General features: G+C 50.5%; 1 protein-coding gene across 10 annotated transcripts in view; it reads right to left on the reverse strand.

Moving 5' to 3' along the window:
* LOC139256583 (zinc finger protein 229-like) overlaps positions 1-9,024 on the reverse strand; it is a 203,142-nt gene that overhangs the window by 64,802 nt on the left and 129,316 nt on the right. For 3 of the 10 annotated variants that reach the window (XR_011592182.1, XR_011592181.1, XM_070874250.1), the window contains exons 1-2: positions 2,821-3,206; positions 2,505-2,668 (exon numbers count right to left, since the gene is read on the reverse strand). The exons of 3 other annotated variants lie outside the window; for them this stretch is intronic. The gene's annotated coding sequence lies outside the window, so the exon portion shown is untranslated. Of the gene's footprint in view, positions 1-1,995; positions 2,304-2,504; positions 2,669-2,820; positions 3,207-3,800; positions 4,240-9,024 lie in introns of those variants that run through there. 4 more of the 10 variants (XR_011592183.1, XR_011592179.1, XM_070874252.1 and 1 more) reach the window with 4 other exon arrangements.

Here is a 9,024-nt window from a genome sequence, read left to right on the forward strand (position 1 = left end):
AGAGAGAGTCTGCCAGAGGAAACTGTACCCCATTGAGAGTCAGTGCCAGAGGAAACTGTACCCCAGTGAGAGTCAGTGCTACAGGAAACTGTATCCCAGTGAGAGTCAGTGCCAGAGGAAACATACAGCAGAGCCTGGTCTCCAGTCATCTTGGATTCCCTTGCCATTGGACCAAGACCTTGCTCTGCCAAGCCCATGTGGTAGCGAATGTGCAAGGGCCACCTCACATTAAAAGAATTCACACTATGAGCAATACATAACAATCCTCTTCCTCTGCAGTTATCAATCTATTGCAATTCCCCATGCCTGTAGTTTCGTTATATTACGATTCAAAATATCTTCAGTTATCAGCAACAAATGGCATCTATATCACGCCTTAAACGTAGTAAAATGTCCCAAGACACTTCACAGGACTGTTAGCAAACAAACTTTGACACCCAGTCACGTAAGGAAATATTAGCACAGGTGACTGAAAGCTTGTTCAAAATGATAGGTATTAAGGAGCATTTTAAAGGTGGAGAGGTTTAGGGAGGAATTCCAGAGCTTATGGCCTCGACAGCTGAAGGTACAGCCACCAATATTGCTGAAAATTGGGGCTGCTCAAGAGGCCAGAATTGGAGGAATGCAAAGATCTGAGGGTTGTCGCGCTGGAGGAGGTTACAGCAATAGGGAGGGGCAAGGTCCTGGATGGATTTCAAAACAAGAATGAGAATTTTGAAAGCGAGGCACTGATGGACCAGGAGCCAATGTAGTTCAGCGAGCACAGGGGTGATGGGTGAATGGAAATTGGTACAAGTTGGGATGAGAGGGCTGAGGACAGATTGAGCAGAATAGGCCTATATTCTCTGGAGTTTAGAAGAACGGAAGGTGATATCATTGAAACATATAAAATTCTGAGAGGAATTGACAAGGGCTGGATAGTCTAGAGTTAGGGGTCCTAGTATTAGGATAAGAGATCCGTCATTTAAGACTATGTGGAGGAGCTATTTCTTCACTCAGAGTTGTGAATCTTTAAAATTCTCTATCGAATAGAGATCTTACTGAATGGCGGAGTAGATGGGAGGGGCCGTATGGCCAACTCCTGCTGCTACTTCTTGTGTCCTTGAGTAAGGATACGGGCAGGAGTGTTGAAGAAACATAGAAACTTACAACGCAGAAGGAGGCCATTTCAGACCATTGTGTCCGCGCCGGCCGACAAAGAGCCGCACGGCCCTCGGTCAGCAGCCCTGAAGATTACATATAAACCTATGAACAATGAACAATTGCGGAAAGGTAAATAGCACCCAGCCCAACTCACACAACTGCATCACCCCTTGCACCGAAACATTCTACACTCCACCCCAACCAGAACCATGTGATGTCCTGGGAGAGGCAAAAAACAGGTAAAAGCCCAGGCCAATTTAGGGAAAGAAAATGTGGGAACATTTTTCTCCTACCCATCCAGGCGATCGAAACTAGTCCAGATCACCCTGGCTGTATTCGATTCCCTACAACACTTACCATTATATCTGCGCCGGCCAACAAAAGGTGATCTCGTCTAATCCCAATTACCAGCTCTAGGTCCGTACTCTGCAGGTTACGGCACTTTAAGTGCCCATCCAACCATCTCTTAAAAGTAGTGAGGGTTTCTATATCCACTACTCTTCCAGGCAGTGAGTTCCAGATCCCCAAAACCCTCTGTATAAAGAAACCTCCCCCTCAAATCCCCTCTAAACCTTCCACCAACCACCTTAAAACTATGCCCCCTAAGTTTAAGCTTATGTTTACGGAGAGTGCGAGGTATTAGACCGATCAGAGGCATGGATGAGGGTTTGAGCAGATGAGCTGAGGAAGGGGCAGAGACCGGCGATGTTATGGAGGTGGAAGTAAGCGGACTTGGTGATTGAGGGAATATGGGTTCGGAAGCTCATCTCGGGGTCAAGTACGACACCAATCAATAAATTGCAACTCTCCATATCTGTGTTTCAGTATATTAGAATACTACATATCTCTCGTGATCAATGCTTCAATATTAGTAATCAATATATTTTCTTATAATTCTAAATGTCCATGAATGAATAATTGATTCTGTGGGCGAGAGGCTGTGCTGGTCTTTCAGATGGGTCTGTGCACCGTGATCAGTGAATTGACGATGTGCTTCCGGTTCAATCTTTCCATTGGCTTTCTCACCAGATGGGAAATATTTGAACATTGAGATCTGATGGTGTCGGTGAGAGTTCAGCCGCACCTAATGTACAGAGACCGGTCCATCTGCTGGGCTCTGCCTCAAACTGGAGTCACCTCTTAGATCAAAGCCCTTTACTCTGAAACACACACAAGATTCACTGTGACTGTGTTTAAAGACAGAAACTGATCTCACTTCACATCCCATTGCACGGCCCTTATGCTGGATAATTGTACTCGGTGGTTAGTCTCTCCCTGTCTCATTTCCTGTCTTACCTTGTAGCCTGTGTGTACTGTCTGCAGGACCAGTGTGTATCTGAGTAAATGGCACTTTCTCTTACCTTTCTCCCCTGTCGATCTATTGAAGCACTTTCAATCGGAAGGGGCTCACTGGTTGGTGCTCTCACAATCCTGTGCTGGTTCACCTGCTGTTGTTCCTCAGTCCACAATCTCTGTTTCCTTCCAGCTGTGGAACTTTCTCAATCACTCCACCATTCACCGGGATCTAATTATCACAGGGCAGAAAATTAGAAGATAAATGTTGTGAAGTGGAATGTAATATAAAGTGTTTTTCCAACGTTTCAGAACAGTATATGTCCAGTATTTCTGTTTGATTTTATCCTTTTCCTCAGATCTCTCCTGCCCGTCTGGACTTACAGAAAATCACCAGAAATCTCCTCGGGTTGCACGCAGTCTGATCTCACTGGGCCCCCCGGTTACACACCGTCTGATCTCACTGGGCCCCCGGGTTACACACTGTCTGATCTCATGGGCCCCCGGGTTACACACTGTCTGATCTCACTGGGCCCCGGGGATGGGGACGAGGAACCGAGGGGAGGGGGACGAGGAGGAGGGGAGGGGGACAGTTTCCCAAGACCCCCCATTCTCTCCCCCTCGTCTGTCGAACCCCCCCACCCTCCCCGTCTATCTCCTCCCTCTCCAGTCATTCTGGGGATGTGCCTGTGTCAAGTCTGTGTGCGCGTGTCCGTGTCTCTCTCGCCCTCACCCCCATTCCATGTCTCACCTCCCCTACCGGGACACTCTCCCCCGGCCCCCTCTCCCCCCCGGGGACACGCTCCCTCGGCCCCCTCTCTCCCCCCCAGGGACACTCTCCCTCGGCCCCCTCTCTCCCCCCCCGGGGACACTCTCCCTCCTCTCCCCCCGGGACACTCTCCCTCGGCCCCTCTCTCCCCCCCGGGGAGACTCTCCCTCGGCCCCCTCTCTCCCCCCCAGGGACACTCTCCCTCGGCCCCCTCTCTCCCCACCGGGGACACTCTCCCTCGGCCCCCTCTCTCCCCACCGGGGACACTCTCCCTCGGCCCCCTCTCTCCCCACCGGGGACACTCTCCCTCGGCGCCCTCTCTCCCCACCGGGGACACTCTCCCTCGGCCCCTCTCTCCCCCCCGGGAAGACTCTCCCTCGGCCCCCTCTCTGCCTCCCGGGACACTCTCCCTCGGCCCCCTCTCTCCCCCCCGGGGACACTCTCCCTCGGCCCCCTCTCTCCCCCCCCGGGGAAACTCTCCCTCGGCCCCCTCTCTCCCCCCCGGGGAAACTCTCCCTCGGCCCCCTCTCTCTCCCCCCCCGGGGACACTCTCCCTCGTCCCCCTCTCCCCCCGATGCTTCTCAGCTCCGCTCACTTTCCGCCATCTTGTTTACCTTCACCAACGGCCAACTTCTGGGGATCCTGGACATGCGCAGTGCCGCCTCTCAGCGCGCTCAGGGAGGCGTTGTCCACCCCTGCAATTGGCTGATTGACCTGATTGACAGGCCGCCCACAAATCGCGACCCTGTATCTGCCACTTACCCCGCCCGCTCCCACAGTCCGAGGCGGGCTCGCTCCGGGTCACGCGGCTGCGATTCGAACTCGCGCCGCCGCTCGCTCAGCGCCAGTGACGTCAACAACCCGGCAAGAATGAGTGTGTGACGTCAAAACCCCAGCAACGCGAGCTGTGTGACATCAGTAACCTGGCAATGCAGTCTCTGTGACGTCATGTAGCCTGGCGGGAAGGGCACTGAGCCCACAGGATGGGTATACTGAGCCTGGCACCAGGGGAGGGCACCGACCCCACAGGATGGGCATATACTGAGCCTGGCACCAGGGGAGGGCACCGACCCCACAGGATGGCTGTGTATCTAGCCTGGCAGCAGGGGAGGGCACTGACCCCACAGGATGGCCGTGTGTCTAGCCTGGCACCAGGGCAGGGCACAAACCCCACAGGATGGCCGTGTATTGAGCCTGGCACCTACCCACAGGATGGCCAAGTACCGAGCCTGGCACCAGGGGCGGGGAGGGGAGGGCACCAGGAAAACCATTGGCCCATTGCTTGTCACGTGTGTGTCCAGAGGGGCGGGAGCTGCGGGTTTTCGCATCAGTGACAGACCCAGATTACCCAGGTGTATCGGCGCTGCATGGCCCATAGGACAGGAACAAGAAGGAGAGAATGTTCTGAAGTTCTATCCTGTACTTACAGCGATGACTTCTGTAAACTCTTTTTAAAGAATATTAGAAGGAGAAGATTAGCACACGGGAAGCTCAAACCCAAAGATCACGTCCCTATCTGCCAGAGTCAGTCGATTCATCAAGGGCTGATTATCATCGGCCTTTTACATAAGAACATAAGAAATAGGAGCAGGAGTGGGCCAAATGGCCCCTGGAGCCTGCTCCGCCATTGAATACAATCATGGCTGATCTGATTATAGACTCTGGTCCACTTTCCTGCCCACTCCCCATAACCCCTTAATCCCTTATCGGTTAAGAAACTGTCTACCTCTGACTTAAATTTATTCAATATCCTAGCTTCCACAGTTCTCTGAGGCAGCGAATTCCACAGATTTACAACCCTGAGAAGAAATTTCTCCTCATCTCAGTTTTAAATGGGCGGCCCCTTATTCTAAGATTATGCTCCCAAGTTCTAGTCTCCCCTATCAGTAGAAACGTCCTCTCTGCATCCACCTTGTCAAGCCCCTTCATAATCTTATACGTTTCGATAAGATCACCTTTCATTCTTCTGAATTGCAATGAGTATAGGCCCATTCTCCTCAACCTTTCCTCGTAAGTCAACCCTCTCATCTCTGGAATCAACCTAGGGAACCTTCTCTGAACTGCCTCCAAAGCAAGTACATCCTTTCGTAAATATGGAAACCAAGGCAGTATTCCAGGTGTGGCCTCACCAATACCCTGTACAACAAGCAAGACTTCCCTGTTTTTATACTCCATCCCCTTTGCAATAAAAGCCAAGATACCATTGGCCTTCCTGATCACTTGCTGTACCTGAATATTAACCTTTTGTGTTTCATGCACAAATAACCCAGGTCCCGCCACACTGCAGCACTTTGCAATTTTTCTCCATTTAAATAATAACTTACTCTTTGATTTGTTTTGCCAAAGTGCATGACCCTCACTTTCCAACATTATACTCCATCTGCCAAATTTTTGCCCTCTCACTTAGCCTGTCTATTGTTTTACAGGTTTTTTGTGTCCTCCTCACACATTGCTTTTTATCACATCTTTGCATTGTCAGCAAACTTGGTTACGTTACACTCGGTCCTTTCTTCCAAGTTGTTAATATAGATTGTAAATAGTTGGGGTCCCAGCGGCACCCCACTAGTTACTGATTGCCAACCCGAGAATGAACCATTTATCCCGACTCTCTGTTTTCTGTTAGCCAATCCTCTATCCATGCTAATATATTACCCCAAACCCCGTGAACTTTTCTCTTGCGCAGTAACCTTTTATGTGGCACCTTGTCAAATGCCTTCTGGAAGTCCAAATACACCAAATCCACTGGTTCCCCTTTATCCACCCTGTTCGTTACATCCTCAAAGAATTCCAGCAATTTGTCAAACATGACTTCCCCTTCATTATTCCGTGCTGACTCTGCCTGACCGAATTATGCTTTTCCAAATGTCCTGCTACTGCTTCTTTAATAATGGACTCCAACATTTTCCCAACCACAGATGTTAGGCTAACTGGTCTAGTTTCCTGCTTTTTGTCTGCCTCCGTTTTTAAATAGTGGTGTTACATTTGCCGTTTTCCAATCTGCTGGGACCTCCCAGAATCCAAGGAATTTTGGTAAATTAGAACCAATGCATCCACTATCCCTGCCATTACTTCTCTTAAGACCCTAGGATTCAAGTCATCAGATCCATTATCTTACTGCTTAGTGATTGTGATAAGTTCCTCCCCCGCTATAGCCCCTTGACTATCCACTGTTGGAATATTGTTAGTGTCCTCTACCATAAAGACTGATACAAAATATTTATTCACAGTTTCTGCCATCTCCATGTTCCCCATCACTAATTCCCGTTCTCATCCTCTGAGGGATCAACATTTACTTTAGCCGCTCTTTTCCTTTTTATATACCTATAGAAACTCTTGCTATCTGTTTTTATATTTTGTGCTAGTTTACTTTCACAGTCTATCTTCCCTTTCTTACTCATTTTTTAGTTATTCTTTGCTGGCTTTTAAAAGCTTCCCAATCTTCTGTCCTCCCACTAGTTTTCGCCACTTTGTATGCCCTTGTTTTTAATTGGATACCATCCTTTATTTCTTTAGTCAGCCACGGATGGCTATCTTTTCTTTTACACCCTCAACTGGAACTGGAACTGGATTGCAGTGGGACTTTCAGGAGAATATTAAAGATGGGCACCACAGAAATAATTACAATCTGAGCGTCAACATCAGGGCAACTTATTCCCGGGGCATTCATTCATCGTGGGCCACCCTGACCTGTGAGAGGACACCACCTCAGGTCGGGAGGATAAAAGAGCAGCGTGGGTCCTGGGACATCGCGGGTCACCCTGACCTGCGAGAGGACATATTCTCATCCGTTCTATGTACTGCTTTCATCTGCATAGTGCTACATGTAACGTGATTCGTGATCGGTATTGAAATGTATCCCGGAATGTAATGTAAACCTGTTATTATCTGCTCCATGTAATACCCTTATTTGCACAGTACTACATGTAACGTGATTTACGGATTGTACTAAACTGTACCTTGAAATGAAATGCACGCTGGTGCATCGTATGGAACTGTTGTCAGCATCCAAACGAATTGTATGGAATTGCTGACCACAAGGTACTGAACTATTTTCCAATGTATTGTGAAAATTTGATATGAATAAAATATATTTTTGAAGAAAAAAAAACCCACCGCGGGTCGGGAGGATAAAAGAGCATCCCACTGCAGCTTCCAGAGTGAGCTGGTACAAGTGTGCGACGGCTTCGAGGTGGGCGACTGGATGACATCATCAAAACCCAGGTCGCAGTTTGGAGCGTGGGCAGGAACATCGGCGGGGTCCAGGTACAGCGGAGGAGCGGGAAGGTCGGGGCGGATGAACGGTGAGAGATCGTGGCAGAGGTGTGGCGAATGTTTTTGTGGCGGAGGAACGGTGACAGATCGTGACGGAGGTGCGGTGAGAGATCGTGGCGGAGGAACGGTGAGAGATCGTGGCGGTGGAACGGTGAGAGATCGTGGCGGAGGAACGGTGAGAGATCGTGGCGGAGGTGCGGAGAATGAGGGTACGGGGCCCAGAAGAGCCGAGAGCCCAGGGACAGCATGGGCCTGCCCACACTACGATATGTGTGTGCACTAGGTCCTTGCAGCAGAGCAGGTCTCCTGACGTCCTGATTAACCCTTGCCGCTGGATAAAGGCCAAGCTCTGTCGATCCCGTGTGGTGGCTGGTGTGAGACGGTCACCACACATTAAAACAATCCAGGCACAGGCATCTTCCATCCTTCAATTGGAGTTCAGGACTGGAATATTGGCTCCTTCATTGAAACATCTGCGAACCCATGTGGAAGCAAGTCATCCTGGTTCCAGGGACCGCCAATGATGATGATGAAGACCATTCTCGGGGAGGTTGCGGGTATTCCCGGGATTCTGCAGATATTGTGGGAGGCAGATTAGTTCGGTGACAATTGCAGATCTGCCCTGGAATAGACAAAACAATCTGTGACCCTCCTGTGAAGCGCCTGGGGACCTTTTACTGCGTTAAAGGCGCTATATAAACACAAGTTGTTGTTGTTGTCCCGCCAATCCCTCTTTTTTCATAGGCAGTCCCTCGGAATCGAGGCAGACTTGCTTCCACTCCTAAAATTAGTTCTTTGGTGGTTGAACCGTCCAACACGAGAGCCACAGACCCTGTCACAAGTGGGACACATGTTCGTCGGAGGAAGGGGTGGGTGGCACTGATTTATCACACGCTCCTTCCGCTGCCTGCGCCTGACCTCTTCACACTCGCGACGTTGAGATTCGAAGAGCTTCCTCCACTTAGGGCGGTCTTTGGTCAGGGTCTCCCAGGTGTCAGTGGGGATGTTGCACTTTATCAGGGAGGCTTTGAGGGTGTCCTTGTAATGTTTCCTCTGCCCACTTTTGGCTCGTTTGCCGTGACGGAGCTCAGCGTAGAGCGCTTGCTTTGGGAGTCTCGTGTCGGGCATGCAGACAATGTGGCCTGCCCAGCGGAGCTGGTCGAGTGTGGTCAGTGCTTCAATGCTGGGGATGTTGGCCTGGTCGAGGACGCTAACGTTGGTGCGTCTGTCCTCCCAGGGGATTTGCAGGATCTTGCGGAGACATCGTTGGTGGTATTTCTCCAGCGACTTGAGCTGTCTGCTGTACACGGTCCATGTCTCTGAGCCATACAGGAGGGCGGCTATTACTACAGCCCTGTAGACCATGAGCTCGGTGGTAGGTTTGAGGGCCTGGTCTTCAAACACTCTTTTCCTCAGGCGGCCGAAGGCTGCACTGGCGCACTGGAGGCGGTGTTGGATCTGGTGGTCAATGCCTGCCCTTGTTGATAAGAGACTCCCGAGGTTTGGGGAATGGTCCCCGGTGTCCAGGGCCGCGCCGTGGACCTTGC

Source organism: Pristiophorus japonicus, unplaced genomic scaffold (genome assembly GCF_044704955.1).
Source record: "Pristiophorus japonicus isolate sPriJap1 unplaced genomic scaffold, sPriJap1.hap1 HAP1_SCAFFOLD_739, whole genome shotgun sequence".
In the NCBI taxonomy this organism is placed as follows: domain Eukaryota; kingdom Metazoa; phylum Chordata; class Chondrichthyes; family Pristiophoridae; genus Pristiophorus; species Pristiophorus japonicus.